At 47.1% G+C, this 16,536-nt stretch overlaps 1 long non-coding RNA gene across 1 annotated transcript; it reads left to right on the forward strand.

Annotated features, from left to right (window-relative positions):
* The first annotated feature begins 4,577 nt into the window (after window positions 1-4,577).
* LOC147358797 (uncharacterized) lies at window positions 4,578-14,188 on the forward strand. Its single transcript, XR_015141713.1, has 3 exons — window positions 4,578-8,527; window positions 9,522-10,505; window positions 10,599-14,188. It is a non-coding gene; the product is annotated as an uncharacterized LOC147358797 (long non-coding RNA).
* Window positions 14,189-16,536: the final 2,348 nt, after the last annotated feature.

A 16,536-nucleotide genomic window follows, 5' to 3' on the forward strand; every position in this document is an offset into this window, starting at 1 on the left:
GAAAGTGAAAGTGAAGTTGCTCAGTCATGTCTGACTCTTTGTGACCCCATGGACTGTAGCCCACTAGGCTCCTCTGTCCATGGAATTCTCCTGGCAAGAATACTGGAGTGGATGGCCGTCTCCTTCTCCAGGGGACCTTCCCGACCCAGGGATCGAACTCAGGTCTCCCACACTGCACGTCAGTCTTAACCTCCTAGTTTATCCTCCCCATCCCCTGGTAACCGTGAGTTTATTATCTACCTATGTTAACTCTGTTTTTGATTCTTTGCATCTTTAGGGTCAACCTCCCCTTGGATGTTGGCAAACTAAGGCCAATCCATTCCAGCTCTGATTTACAGCAACCTGTGAGCTAAGAATAGTTTTTAAACTTTAAATGGCTGATCACAAATCAAAAGTAGAATACTATTTCATGACATGTAAACATTTTATAAGATTAAAATTTCAGTGTCTGTAAATCAAGTTTCACTAGAACTCAATATACTTATGTATTGTCTAGGCTGCTCTTGTGCTCCAGGGACAGGTGTGAGTCATGACAGAGACCATTTGCCAATCCCCAGGGGCTTTCTTACTCCTTCCATGACCAACATTTGGTCCCGCTGGAGAAGAAGGGTGGTGTTGCTGTTCAGTCACTAAGTCGTGTCTGACTCTTTGTGACCCCAAGGACTGCAGCATGCCAGGCTTCCCTGTACTTCACTGTCTCCCAAAGTTTGCTCAAACTCATGTCAGTGATGCCATCCAACCATCTAATCCTCTGTCTTCCCCTTATCCTCCTGCCCTCAACCTTTCCCAGCATCCCATCTCAACTTTTCTAATGAGTCAGCTCTTTGCATCAGGTGGCCGAAGATCGGAGCTTCAGCTTCAGAATCAGTCCTTCCAATGAATATTCAGGGTTGATCTCCTTTAGGATTGACTGATTTGATCTTCTTGCAGTCCAAGGGACTCTCAAGAGTCTCCTCCAGCACCACAGTTTGAAAGTGTCAACTCTTTGGTGCTCAGCCTTCCTTATGGTCTAACTCTCACATCCATACATGATTACTGGAAAAACCGTAGCTTTGGCTATACAGACCTTTGTGGGCAAAGCGATGTCTCTGCTTTTTAATATGCTGTCTAGGTTTGCCACGGCTTTTCTTCCAAGGACCGAGAAGGGTGAGGATACAGCACAGAGGGGACACAGCTCACCTCTTAGTTTTTCCACTAGATGTGGCAATCATCATTTTTACAGACCTTTCTTGGTGAGAAGTTAGCCACAGGTCACCTGTAATTGCAAGGTGGCACAATGGCAAATGATCCACCTGCAGTGCAGGAGACGCAAGAGACGAGGGTTCAATCCCTGGGTCAGGAAGATCCCCTGGAGGAGGGAATGGCAACCCATTCCGATATTCTTGCCTGGAAAATCCCATGGGCAGAGGAGCCTGACAGGTACAGTCTATGGGGCCACAAAGAGTCAGGCACGACTGAGCACACACAGAAGAGCTGTGCGAGCCTTACTGAATTCGTTTTGTCAGCTCCACCTTAGGCCTGCAGTCCAACCCCACCCGCACTTCCATGTGACTCAGCTTTAGCCTACTCACAAGGAATGCACCCAAGTAAGGTAAGTTCCCTATCAACTTCTACTCTTGCGTTCATCTGAGATGAAAATCAAAAGCATGACTTTTGCTGACGCAGATGGTTAATGACTGTGGAAATGCAGGGAAAAACTCCTGATCCTGGTGAGGCAGACATGTTTCTCCCTAGCGGTCGATTCTATTTTTAGCTTTGGCCCCTTTAAATTCCCCTGTACCCCTTTTGGTGAAGTGCGGTGCAGCTGCAAATGCCTTGGGATCTTCGTCCACCCGACCCTGCCTGTCTGTGAGTCACCAACAATAAATTCCAGAATTGCACTCTGTGTGGTTGCCTGCTTCGATTTTTGGTCTCAAAGTTCCTTCTCAGCTCAGAGCTTATGAGGCAATATCTCTGCCTCCCAGCAAGAGTCCACAGGTGGGCAGACAAATGCCTGCTGCAATTTGGTTACTGTGGGAAAAGGGGTGAACACATTTTGGTAGACAACCAGCAGTTTCTGAAGTCCCCAGAATCACATGACCTATGTACTTATCTTCTTTGTATCTACGTTTTCTTATTTGAAATATAGACCAAGGAACTCCCTGGTGGTCCAGTGGGTAGGATGGAGCACTTTCATTGCTGGGGTCCAGGTTTGATCCCTGGTTGGGGAACTAAGAACCCACATGTTATGAGGTGAGACCAAAAAAAGGAAAAAAAAAAAAAAAGAAATACAGACCAAGCCTCTTGCTCTACCAACCAAGTGGATCTTCTTCTATGGTTCCATATTCTTTTTATCCCTTGCAGTTGTGCCGGGATTCCCACTTCTTTTTTTCAGGCTTTTCAGACTTTGGTTAGTCTCTTACTTTTCAGTTTTCATGTTCCAAGCCCATGGCAGCTGATTCCTAAGTCACGTTTGTCAAAATGCTGACTTGGACTGTGGGATGCTACAACTCTCTCTCTCTAGACAGAGTCTTCTTATTTAATCTATATGCTTGTTTCCTTTGTGACTTCATCTTCATTGGCCCAAATAAAATTATTGGCTGGCCATAGGCAAGATAAAGGCATTTTTAAAAATCAATTTTATGTATTTATTTTTGGTTGTCTCATTGTAGTGGCTTCCCTTGCTGAGCATGGGCTCTCGAGTGCTTGAGCTTCAGCAGTTGCGAGGGGGCTCAGTAGTTGCAGTTCCTGGGCTCTCGAGCACCAGATCAATGGTTGTGGCTCACAGGCTTAGTTGGTCCATGGCGGTGGGATCTTCCCAGATCGGGACAAACTCATGTTTCCTGCATTGGCAGGCAGATTCTTTACCATTGAGCCACCAGGGAAGCCCCAAGATGAAAGCATTTTGAACCTTCTTTGGCAGGAACTTAAGATGAGTCTCTTTGCCCAGAAACATGGAGGCCTTGACATTCTGTGTAGCACTGTCCAGCAACACCCCTCCCCGAGGACCGTCCAAGAGCACCATCATTTAACCAGAAGGTGCCCAGTTCCTGTGGGATGCCTCTGGGCCCTCGTGCTCTCACGGAAGTGGAGTTTTCATTGTCTTTTATACCAGGGTTTTTTTAAAAAAATAACTTTATTTGCTTGTTTATTTTATTTTTGGCTGTGCTGGGTCTGCTTTGCTGCATGGGGCTGCTCACCAGTTGTGGTGCACCGGCTTCTCACTGCAGTGGCTTTTTTTGTCCGTTCGTTTTGGAGCACAGGCTCTAGGGTGTGTGGACTTTAGTGGTTGAGGTCCGTGGGCTCAGTAGTTGAGGCTTCTGGGCTCTACAGCAGAAGCTCAACAGTTGTGGTGCACGGGCTTAGTTGCTCCATGACGCATGGGATATCTTCCCAGATCAGGGGTTGAATCCATGTCTTCTGCATTGGCAGGCAAATTCTTTACCACTGAACCACCAGGGAGTCCCCAGGTTTGTTTTTTTTTTTTTCAAATTTCCTCTCTCATTTCTTCAATGACCCATAGGTTTTTTGGTAGCACATGATTCAGCCTCCGGTGACTGGTGGGTGGCGCAGCATCCTGGCAGTAATAAGCTAGAGCAGGATTCCCAAGAGGCGCTTGCCACCACCACGGTTTGTCATCACCAGGTTGCATGAGCGCCCCCAAATGGTTGCTGCAAGTGTCTCTGTCGCCACGGTGAGACCCAGTTGCCTCCTGCTTTCTCAGAGACTGTCCAAGACAGCTAGCCAGGCTCCTTTCAAATGACTGCTTCTGCTTTACGTGTGGAGCATGTGCGATTTTCTGTGTGTCCTTTAAGAGTGGTGTCTCTGTTTCCCGTTGCCTTCTGGCTGTCTTGAAAGTAAGTCCTGCTGGACTTCAAAGCCAAGTGTTCTGGGGGCTTATCTTCTTTGCGCAGGACTCCTGGGGCTGGGGAGCCTGATGTAGGGCTTGGACCCCTCTCTCCCTGGGGAGAATTTCTGCAGTTGTAATTAGCCTCCTGTTTGTGGGCTGCCTACCTGGGAGTATGGGTCTTGGCTGTACCATGTTTCTGCCCTTCCTAATTGCTTTGTCGTGGTTCTTTTTCTGTAACTTTAATTGCAAAAGCTCTTTTCTGCTAGTCTGCAAGACTTTCTCATCAATAGTTGCTCTTTCTCATCAATAGCTGTAATTTTAGTGTACCTGTGGGAACAGGTGAGATCAGAATCTTCCTACCCTGCCTTTTGGCCACTGCCTATTCCCTTCTTGGTTCCCTTGTGGCTCAGCTGGTAAAGAATCCGCCTGCAATGCAGGAGACCTGGGTTCGATCCCTGGGTTGGGAAGATCCCCTGGAGAAGGGAAAGGCTACCCACTCCAGTATTCTGGCCTGGAGAATTCCATGGACTGGATAGTCTGTGGGGTCACAAAGAGTCGGACACAACTGAGCAGCTTTCACTTTTCACTATTCACTTCTTATAAACAGTTTCACAATAGATATGTTTTGTCCCCTCTGATCAGGTTAGGTTGGAAATATTAGCTTACAAGCTCTTTGTTTGTACAGACTATTCTTTAACCATTTTGAAGTTTCCTCCCCATGATCTAGCCTGAGCAAGGGTCTCATAAAAGTTTCAGCTATTTGGCAGTCAATCAAGAGATTCAGGTTTGCCATTATTTATAATTTTACTGAATTATTTAATGAATACTTTTACAATATGCAGAGTAATGTTATAAATATCTTATAAATAATAGTTCATTTACTCCTCATTGATAACCCCACAAAATAGGTGCTATTCTTATCTTCCTTTACAATACAAGGAAACTGAGGTACCGAGAAGTTAAGTCACTTGTCCAGAGTCACACAGCTGGGGCAATGGAAGTGCCATGGCTTGAAACTTACTCATCTGACTCCTAACATCTGGACAATGGTGTCCTGGATTCACTGGTCCCCTCTTTTGGCATCAGTTTCTGTTCCTGATCTGTAAAAGGTCAGGGTGGACTTGGTGACTTTATCTATTTACTTTTTGAGTGTTTCGTAAGTGCTGAGAACCTTCACATTTTTTTTTTTCCATTTTATTATCACAACAACCTAAGAGAAAGACTTAGTCTCATCTTGCACTGCAGAGAACTGAGGCTTAGAGAGGTTAAGTAATGTGCTCAAGTCCCTAAAGCTACACCATGGAGGAGCCAGGAGGATTTGAATCAAGTCTTTCTGACTTCTTCCAACCATTCTACCTTGCCACCTCCTCTCAAGGATCTCTTCCAATACTACCTTTGTAGAAGTTGATTCATTCATTCATCAAACAACTATCCCGTCTCCTGTTTGCATCAGGCACTGGCTGACTGCTGAGGGGTCACAGACCGAATGAGACCAGATGTTTCCATCAAGGGCGGTATTATTTGCAAACATGTCTCATCTCCCTCTAATGGGATGAAAGACAAGAAAAGAAGCAGGTGAGTGACAGGGAGGGTCCGGATCAGTGCAAGGCTCAGAGGAAGCAGCATTTTCCTACTGAGGAGCTTAGGGAAGGCATCCTTGAGCAGGTGGGATGCCTTATTGCTCACTACTGATTTTCTCACTTGAGATGCTGCCTGCCAAGCATTTGTTCTTTTGTGTTTTGTTCTGGCTGGAGAAGGATGATGTAGCATTTGGGAAGGAAGAGGCAGAACAGGAGACCTGCTTCTGATGCCAGGATGGCAGAGACCTCCAGAGGGACTGTGTCCCTGCCTCGGGCACTCCTGTGTGTGGAGGATGAAGGTCACCCAGATACAGGAGCAGACCAACGTGCTGAGCGTGATATGCTTGGTTTCACTGAAGGTGTCAGGTAGCTGGTGGGGTCAGGAAGACCACCAGCAAGCTAACCAGACAGCAAGTAATCCCCAAGTAACCCAGCATGGCCTAGAACAGTTCCAAGGAGCCCTCATCACACTTTAGGTCACTGTGGGCCCAGGCTCTGTAGAGGTCACAGGTCGTGGGGGTCATCTGGTCACCCAGAGTGAACATGAGGTTGCCTGGATCAGGGAACAGACCATGGGGATGGTTTTGGGGAGAACTGGCCCCAGAACTTCTGCATCTGGGCATGCAGCCGGGTGCCATGGAAGGCTGCCACCACCACGATGGTTTTGGCTAGCACAGTGGACATACAAGTTGTGGAGGTGACCCCCTGCAAAAGCCGCCTGGTGTACAGCACAGGTGAGGGGCCCTGGAGGGCCAATGAACATGAAGGGGAAGGGGAAACAGAGGGCCAGGGTGGACAGCAGAAGGTAGCTGATCTGGGGTTTACTGGCTCAGATGATGGGGGTGTGGTGGAGCCCGATGAAGATGCCCCAAACGGCCAGAGTGAGGAGGGAATGCAGGGCTGGGCAGACAGCTGACATGTGTGGAGAGCTGGAGGTAGGACAGGAAGTCATGGGTTTGGGGCTGCACTGACCGCTCTCCCCGTTGGACCACTGGTCCTCGGGGCACATCTCACATGAAGCACTGTCTAAAGGAGGAGAGAGAAACAAGGTCAGAGAACAGAGTGCGGAAGCTTCTGGAACTTTCCCGTGGTCAGGTGGTTATACGAATTGTGACGGCTTTTCCCCGCAGAATCACTCTGCCTCAGTCTTCTTACGATGGGCCTCCCAGATGGCCTGATGTCCCCAGCTTCAGGGCCAGAAACACAGGTGGCGGAAATCCTGACAGCTGCGGCTCTGCATGCCTCACGCTACAGTGAAACAGCAGTGACTCGGCAACCTCCGGATGCGCTGTCCCTCTGAACTGACCAGCCGCGGTGGCAGTGTTGCAGTTGGTAGCCACAGCTAATTTAGCTCTGCACTTATTCATCAGCCTATTTTACGTAAGGAATATTTATGGGAATGCTTACCACCTACATACATCGACTCTCCTTTTTTATGGAGTTATCCTTTTTTTTAAAGTTTTTTTTTTTCTGACGTGGACCATTTAAAAAATCTTTATTGAATTTGTTACAGTATTGCTTCTGTTTTATGGTTTGATTTTTGGCTGCAAGGCACATGGGATCTTTACTGCCTGCCGGAGATGGAACCTGCACCCCCTGCATTGGAAGGCAAAGTCTTAACCACTGGGCCACCAGGGAAGTCTCCATGCTTTTCTAAATCACGGCTTTGATAGAACTCTTCAGAGCTTTGCTTTCTGTAGTGAACTGATCGGCTTTGTGGCTAGAGCACCGGAGCAGCAATATATTCCCATTCACCTCTTTCCTCCATTTGGATTCTGACCCTGGTCTTCCCAACCCTATCTCTTTCCTTTTCAGTGCACCCACCACCCCAAACACATATCGAAACACCCACTGCTTCTCTAATTGAGTGATTCAGTGGCTCCCTATGTCCTACAGAACAAAGTTCACGCTTCCGAGTCTGGCAAGTAAGGCCTTCTGTGATGTGACCACCTGCTTCCTACATCTCGAATCTCAGTCTAGACTCAAGTCACCCTAGGCTCACTGCATTCATGCCTAAGATTTCCCTAATTTATTCCTTGCCCAGGACTGTCCTTATCAAGTTTCACTGCCTTTGAAACAATACCTGTTGCTCAAGGCCCATATCACAGGTCACCCCCTCTGGTGAAAAGTCTCCCTACCTATCCTCCATTAGAATTGGTTGTTTCTCTCTGCTTTCATGACTCAGTGCTTGAGCTCTGATTGAAGCGATGAATATTAACTTTGAGCCAAGTTTCTATTATACAATGATCCTTCTCCTTTAGCAGATCACGAGTTCTGTGGGGCCAAGACTGGGCCTCACCACCTTGGCACCTATACAATAGATGCCAGTTGTTATCTGTTGAATGCATGCCATCTTAGTAAAATATAGATTAAATCACCAGCGGGGCTCAGCTCGGTGCTCTGTGATAACCTAGAGGGGTGGGGTCGGGGGTGAGAGAGAGATTCAAGGAGGGGATATATGTATACACGTAGCTGATTCGCTTTGTTGTACCTCAGAAACGAACACAGCATTGTAAAGCAATTATACTCTGATAAAAAAAAAAGAAAAAAATCACTGGGGGGCTTTCTCCCAATATTTATGGAGGGCCTACCACATGCCAGACATTAAAATAGGTACAAAATTTGGACAAACTCATGGTTGACGAAAGAAAGAATGAATGTGTAACCATAAAAGGTCATAAGGTAGCATGTGCAAAGGGCATATTGACACCGTCTTTTGATCTTCTCTTCCCTGGATTTTTTTCCCATTAAAAAAATCTTTCCTGGATGTGGGCTTCCTCGGTAACTCAGAAAGTAAAGAATCTGCCTGCAATGCAGGAGACCCAGGTTCAATCCCTGAGTTGGGAAGATCTCCTGGAGATGGGAATGGCAACCCCCTGCAGTATTCTTGCCTGAAGAATTCCATGGACAGACCGTGGAGTTGCAGAGAGTCAGACATGACTGAGCAGTAACACCTTCATATTTTCCTTGATGTAAATATCAGCTCTCATCTGAAACCTCCTCTGACTGCTCGCTGGCCGCCCGCCGACTGAGGGCCAGCTTCCCTCTTTCCCTGGTGCCGTGGACATCTCTCCTCTGGGGCAGGGAAGGCAGCGAGAGCAGCAATTTTCCTTCTCAGGTAGGGCTGGCTTCCTGGCTCCTGCAGGACATTTTCACTGCAGAGGGCGGCGGGCACCTGCGCAAGGGAGGAGACGGTGCACGAGGGAAGCGGGGGAGGCTGACCGGCACCTGCGCCATTCTCACTGACTGGCCCCTCCCTCTCCTTTCTTTCTCTCTCTCCTCCCTCACCTTAAAAAAATTAAAAACGCTCTTTACCTCCTTCTCCCTTTCTTTATTCCTTTCCTCTTCCCCTTCCCTGCCTTTCTTGCTCAGTTATCAACGTATTCCATGTATCAGGTACTGTGTAGGGTATTAGGGAGGGATCAACAGGTAAAAATAAGTTCGTAAGATGTCACAGTCTATGGGGAACCAGCTGAAGCTGAAGCTCCGATACTTTGGCCACTGGATGCGAAGAACTGACTCATTTGAAAAGACCCTGATGCTGGGAAAGACTGAAGGCAGGCGGAGAAAGGGACGACAGAGGATGAGATGGGTGGATGGCATCACTGACTTGATGGACACGAGTTTGAGCAAGCTCCGGGAGCTGGTGATGGACAGGGAAGCCTGGCGTGCTGCAGTCCATGGGGTCGCAAGGAGTAGGACACGACTGAGCGACTGAACTGAACTGAACTGAACGGGAACCAAGAAATCTCAAGGAGAAGAAAGAACTAGAATCATTGCTCCATAGACAAAGGGCTGGCTCCCAGATGTTGGGCTGAAATTCTCGTTCTGCTGTTTATAAGCTGAGTGACCTTGGGTTTAAGCTCTCTAAGCCTTTGCTTCTCCTCCATTAACTGGGGGTAGCAATTATATCTATCTTGAAGCTTGTATGAGGAAATAATGAGTGGATGCAGGGAAGCCCTACTACAATTCCCTGACCATTGTGATTGCATAACAAATTCTAGTAACTAGGATAATATTCTGAATGTTCTGGGAAGTTCATCCTCAACGGTGGGCTCATTAAATTCCTTAGCTTTTATTTCAAGAGTCTTATTTTCCCCCAACCCAAACAGAACTGAGACACCAATCAACCGTGCATCAGAAACAAAGACTACAGACAGGAGCCAAGGCACGAGCGTGCGGCTTCTCAGCCCTCAGCATCACCAACATTAGGTACTGATCTTTCTTCGCTGCGAAGGGCTGTGCTGTGCATCACAGGGTACAACATCCCTCATTATCACAGAAATGCAAATCAAAATGGGTTTAGCAGCATCCCCAGCCTCTATCCCCTGAATGCCAGCAGCAGCCCCCGCAAGTGACAACCCCAAACGGCTCCAGATACTGCCAGTGTGCCCTGGGAAGCAGAGTCTTTCTAAATTGAGAGCAGCTGAGATTCAGGTCATGCTTGCAGAATGAACTTTCTTGGGAAGCTCTGGTAAGAGGATTGTTTGGTCTGGGGAAGAAGAAACGAGGGGGAAGACACCTGAGTGATGACCCCAAAGGGGCCCACCCTTTGTGTATGTGAAGTAATGGTACTCGATTCTTCCCTGGGAGTCTGCTCCCTTAACATTTGTTTTTGCTTATTTTTACTCTTTTTTTTTTTTTTTTTAAGTATAGTTGATTGACAACGTTGTGGCAGTCTCTCTCCCTCATATGTGTGTATATACTGGAGGGAATGGCAGCCCACTCCAGGATTCCCACCTGGAGAATCCCATGGACAGAGGAGCCTGGAGGGCTACAGTTCATGGGGTCACAAAGAGTCGGACACAACTGAGTGACTGAGCACGCGCACATGCGTGTGTGTGCACACACACACACACACACGCATTCTTTTTCTTATTCTTTACATCGTGGCTTACCCTAGGAGGCTGGATATGGTTCCCTGCACTCTGCAGTGGGCCCTTGCTGTCCACTCATTCCGAATGCCATAGCTTGCGTCCACCAACGCGAGCACTCTGCCCCCGTGCTCATCAGCCCCCTTGCTTCTTCCCCCAGGATGGGGGAAGAATTCAGCCATTGACCTGTCACGCGAATGGAAACAGACCCACAAGACTAAGGTGAGGCCCGAAGGGACTGGGCTGCAATCACTGAGACGGGGGACAAAACATTTATACTCGTTACAGTAATTTTCTTACTCTTTCTTATTACAGAACCATGTGGAAAATGTTATGGATACTCAGATAAGGGGATGCTAAACCCTTCCGGGATGAATTGGACGGAACTGCAAGAAGTATGGCATGATATCTGAGCTGCAACTGCACTTAAATTAGCAGTCCCCTACCTGGTAACCTTAGATACTAGGGGTCAGGGAAAGGGCAAATGGGGCTCTATGTGTCATTTTCCCATTGTGCAAACAAGCTTGGTATCCATTATCTATTTCCCAACATAAGGTACAAGGCTAACAATCCAGCCATCCCATTCCTAGGTGTATATATACCCAGAGAAAACCATAACTCAAAAAGATAGATGTACCCAGATATTCACTGCAGTACTATTTACAAAAGCCAGGGCATGGATGCAGTGTAAACGGGCACCAACCAGGCGTGGATAAACGAGATGTGGTGTGTGTATATATATATGCGCGCACACACACACACCATGGAGTATCACTCAACCATAAGAAAGAACAAAATAACGCCATTTTCAGGAACATGCATGGGCCTAGAGATTGTCATACTGAGTGAAGTAATTTAGACGGAGAAAGACGAATATCATATGGTATTGCTTATATGTAAAATCTAAAAAAGGATACAAATGAACTTATCTAAAAAACAAATAGAGTTCCAGATACAGAGAACAAAATTATAGTTACCAGGGGGTAAGGTGACAGGGATAAACGGGAAGACTGCGGTTGACATACACACACTGTATGCTGCTGCTGCTAAGTCGCGTCAGTCGTGTCCAACCCTGTGACCCCAGAGACGGCAGCCCACCAGGCTCCCCCGTCCCTGGGATTCTCCAGGCAAGAACACTGGAGTGGGTTGCCGTTTCCTTCTCCAATGCATGAAAATGAAAAGTGAAAGGGAAGTCACCCAGTTGTGTCCAACTCTTCGTGACCCCATGGACTACAGCCTACCAGGCTCCTTTGTCCATGGGATTTTCCAGGCAAGAACACTGGAGTGGGTTGCCGTTTCCTTGTCCAATGCATGAATGTGAAAAGTGAAAGTGAAGTTGCTCAGTCGTGTCCGACCCTCAGCGACCGCATGGACTGCAGCCTACAGGCTCCTCTGTCCATGGGATTTTCCAGGCAAGAGTACTGGAGTGGGGTGCCATCGCCTTCTCCCATAAACACAATACTATATGTAAAATAGATAACTAATAAGGACCTACTGTATAGCACAGGAAATTCTACTCAATGCTCTGTAATGGCTTATATGGGAAAAGAATCTATAAAGAGTGGATACATGTGCATCATAACAGATTCCCTTTGCAATACACTTGAAATGAGGGCAACACTGTAAATCAACTATACTCCAATCCAAATGAAAAAATAAAAATAAAACAGTAGCAGCTCCAGATACATACATCGCTATCTCAGGATAAACTCGAATTGACAATTATGTTTACTTTTCTTTGCTGACTATTTTGAAGTATCTTAGTATCTTTGCTAAGTGTTAAGTATTAATTTTTTCATTCTCATAATAACCTGACAACATAGTGATTGTTCTTATTTTACACATTAAGTCAAGAAACAAAAGAATTTGCCTGTGATTATATAGCTGATAAGTGGCAACTTGAGATTCAAGCCTGTTTTTCTGATTTTAAGTTCAACTCTCAATTTTTTCCTCTGATAAGAAGCCATGTAATTCTGTAATAATGTATAAGACTCTTTGATCCCAAATTCCACTTCTAAGTATTTATTATACTTTCAAGTAATCAGAGGTAATCTTAAGTATGTATGCACAAGTTATAACACAATGGAGGTATTTAAATGGAAAAAAATTGGAAAACAGTGTAATGTCCAATAGCAAAAATATTTAAATGTTTTCTCAATCTGTATTGTTTAATATTATGCAATCATGCTTCTGAAGATATAAAGTGGCATTTAATGAGCTTATACATAATTTATCTATATATATATTACACATGTATATAATTTATTAATTACTTTTGCCTTTAGCTAGCTCTTTTGTTTTGGGAGCCAGAGAATGATTTTGGAAGGTTTTATTTGCGAACAGCCTCGGAGTTGTGTAGGTCAATGGTCTGCCCTACAAGTGTCCTGTCAGTTCAACGTAACAGTCTGTGCTGGGTGCTGGGGGGTGAGAGGAGCTGTAGGCCTGGCCCTTACGGAGATCTCTGCCTTCACCACTGAGGGTCCCTCTGCCCGGATGACATTACCGTCATTTACCAGCAGCTCTTGTCCAGGAGGAGATCTGAGCTTAAAATGTCCAACCATCGTGGTCTCTTCACCCTGGTCTGGGAGGAGGTAGATGTTCTTAATGTCAGACGTGGCTGGCATCTTCCCGTCTTGGGTGAAGAAAACCTCTTCCTGGGCTTCAGTGGTGAGACGAACCTTTTGGATATAATGCAGCATGTGAGATGGAGACAGAGGCAGAAGGAAAGAACTACTTAGGAGCAGCACAGGCAAGGTGCGAGCCGGGGGTGGGGCTTCCTCCACATCGGGGACTGTGCCTGCCCGCCCTTGGAGGAAGGCAATTTTATGAAAAAAACAAAACAAAACAAAACAACCCTGCTAACCCTTGCTAACAGGTTATCTCATCTTCCAAGTTTGTGCTAACCCGTGATAAAGAGGGGAGTGAGAGTTGAGTTACTGGAAACCTGGAAGCATTGGGTCTTGCATAAATCAGTTCACTCACAGGCTGGTCTTATGAACACAGGTGTCTCCATCCATCCAATTCTGCACCATCTGTCCTTCCAGATTACGAAGCTTCCTCCTTTGTGCCAGACACGGTTGGGAGGTAGGACACAAAAGCTGAGACCCGCCTTCAAAGCGCCGCCGTGTTCATCCCAGCAGTGCGGCCGACAGAGAAGGCTTGTGATTAAAAGACGGTATAGCCCGAGGAATATGTTTCAGTGCATCCCACACATTTCATAGCTGGAAGAACCTCAGCTTATGTGACTATTAAAGCCCCACTCTTATTTCCTTCTGGGAATAACTTAACAAGTAGAAAAGGCAGGTCAGGCAAAGTTCCTTTAGGAGCCCACCTGAGACTTTAGTGTGGGTGCTTCTGGGTCTTTTAACACCTTTGGAGAAGATGGGATTGCCTTCAGTTCTCTGATTAGGTTGTGATCTTATCTAGAAAGCTGGAACTCTAAGAAAACCTTTGACGATATCTATAACAGAGCTTCCTCTGGCCTTTCCAACCTTTCCTTTTTGCTTTTTTTTTTTCCTTAGTCTGTCCCATGGTTTGAACCAACTGGATCACTTTCCCACTCCTGCCATCCCTTCTCATATCTGGTATGTGTGATTATTTATTACTCTTTCCAACTAGAGTGTAAACACTTTGAAGGCAAGCACACATTTTGAGCATTTTTGTATCCCTGCCTCCTTGCTCCAAAATGCATGAAAGTCACTTCATAAATACTTATGGCATAAACACACATTTGTTGAAGTAGTTATAGAAGCCCTATAAGAATACAGGAGGGAGGCTGAGCAGATTACGCGGCTTGTGGGTGAACCTGGGTATAGACTCATGGGAGATTCCTGGAATTCTTCAGCTTTGAGGGGCAGTGCCCAGACTCTGCCGCCAGGCTGCCTGGCATGACTTCTGACTCTGCCTTGAACCAGGTGTGTGACCTTGGATATGAAACTCTACCTAAAAGAGGACCTGTCTATAAAGTCATCACAAAGAGGAAATGCATTAATATCAATACATACAAGGTGCTTGAAGCATCACGTGGTATAGAACAGTACTCAAAATGTTAACTATTGCTACTGCTACAGTCTTACAAGAACTCACATGATCTAAGTATTGATAAAATTACTCGAAACCTATTTTTAAAATGCTGTGCCTAGTCAAAGACATTCTTTTAAAATTAGGAGGACTTTTCTTCTATTCTGACCTCGTTCCTATAACTTTGCTTGGATATTTGCAGTGGTGTGCTGCTGAATGTTTAACAACTGGCTTTCTGGGGAAAAGAGCTGGGATTTTAGTGTTTGCTGATTTCCATGGTTTAGCAAACAATTTGCATAATTTCTGAAAATTTTACAAAGACTCCCATTGCCAGTAGGAGCCAGTTTTTTCTTCTACAACTAGACCTCTGATATCTTTAATAATGAGGTGTGTGCTAAGTCACTTCAGTCGTGTCTGACTCTTTCGCAGCCCCACGGACTGTAGCCCGCCAGGCTCCTCTGTCTCTGGGATTCTCTGGGCAAGAACACTGGAGTGGGTTGTCCTTCCCTACTCCAGGGGATCTTCTTGACCCAGGGACGGGACCTATGCCTCTTGTGTCTCCTGCTTTGGCAGGCGGGTTCTTTACCACTGGTGCTGCCTGGGGAGCCCGGTAATAAGGTACCTGAGTCTTAGTCCCTTTGGCTCTAAGTTCAGTATTCCTTCCACTAGGCCTCATTGCCTGTCTGCAGGTCTCTGAGATGAACAGGGTCTGGGCAAGGGTCTTGGCTGCTCACCTGGCAAGGCCTGGCATTCTGTGAACTGGCACAAGCACCTCCCAGGAAGGGTCCCTTTCCTGGGCAGCAAGTCATCAGGTTCCAACGGGCACCCGGCAGGCTTGGTAAGTGGCAGTCAGATCCGGACGTCTGAAGGCAGACAGGTGGGCAGCTGTCGCCTTCTCAAGCCCCCCTGCAGTTCTGAGTGCCTTCTCTGGGCCTTGGGGTGGACGCCCCGAATCGGGTCCACCTGCATCCCTGCAGCTCCTCCCAGAGTTTCCTCATCAGACTGCTGCCAGGGTACCCAGCCCGGCGGGGCACCAACAGGAAATCCGCAAAGTCGGGCATCGCTCCCGAGGATACATTCAGGCTCAAGCTGCCCTTGAGCAGGCCCTGGGCCCCACGGCCTGCAGGAGAAGGAGGTGGAGACCCATGTCCTCTGGGTCACCTTCTTCCCATGGCCTCGGCCAGGAGCCTGGAGTGGAAGTGGGACCAGTCACAGACGATGCCCGTGGCTGTGGGGCAGGAGGCGATGCTGCAGCCCCGGCGGCCCAGCCCCCTGGAGGAGGCCACGCGGCAGCCCACGCGCAGGATCTCTGCCTGCAGCTGCTGCTCCGGCCGCTTGAGGCTGCCATTGTCAGAGCCCACCAGGCCCCCCCGGGGCCAGTGAAAGTGACTCAAGAGCTTGGCCAGGACCGAGGGCCGGTGGGCGCTGCCGGGCACCACGCGTAGGAAGGATGGGAACCGGAAGTGATCCCAGAAAGGGGGATGCTTAGGCCCATGGCCCACCTGTGGGAGGTCCAGGCTGTGCATTCCTGGCTAGAACGCCCGCCAGTCCCCTTGCTGAGTATCCACTCATGTTCTCATCGACACCAGGTGCTTGGCCTTATTCCTCCCTTCTCTGACCATTACTATTAAAAACATTTTTTTCCCCATTCAAAAAGCTGCATAATGAACATTCAACTTGATGGGTTTGAAGAAAGCAACAGTTAGAACTGGACGTGGAACAACAGACTGGTTCCAAATAGGAAAAGGAGTTCATCAAGGCTCTATATTGTCACCCTGCTTATTTAACTTATATGCAGAGTACATCATGAGAAACGCTGGACTGGAAGAAACACAAGCTGGAATCAAGATTCCCGGGAGAAATATCAATAACCTCAGATATGCAGATGACACCACCCTTATGGCAGAAAGTGAAGAGGAACTCAAAAGCCTCTTGATGAAAGTGAAAGTGGAGAGTGAAAAAGTTGGCTTAAAGCTCAACATTCAGAAAACGAAGATCATGGCATCTGGTCCCATCACTTCATGGGAAATAGATGGGAAAACAGTGGAAACAGACTTTATTTTTCTGGGCTCCAAAATCACTACAGATGGTGACTGCAGCCATGAAATTAAAAGACGCTTACTCCTTGGAAGGAAAGTTATGACCAACCAAATAGCATATTCAAAAGCAGAGATATTACTTTGCCAACAAAGGTTCGTCTAGTCAAGGCTATGGTTTTTCCAGTGGTCATGTA

Source organism: Bos grunniens, chromosome 15, assembly GCF_055505025.1.
Source record: "Bos grunniens cultivar Pamir isolate PY7600 chromosome 15, Bosgru_T2T1.0, whole genome shotgun sequence".
In the NCBI taxonomy this organism is placed as follows: domain Eukaryota; kingdom Metazoa; phylum Chordata; class Mammalia; order Artiodactyla; family Bovidae; genus Bos; species Bos grunniens.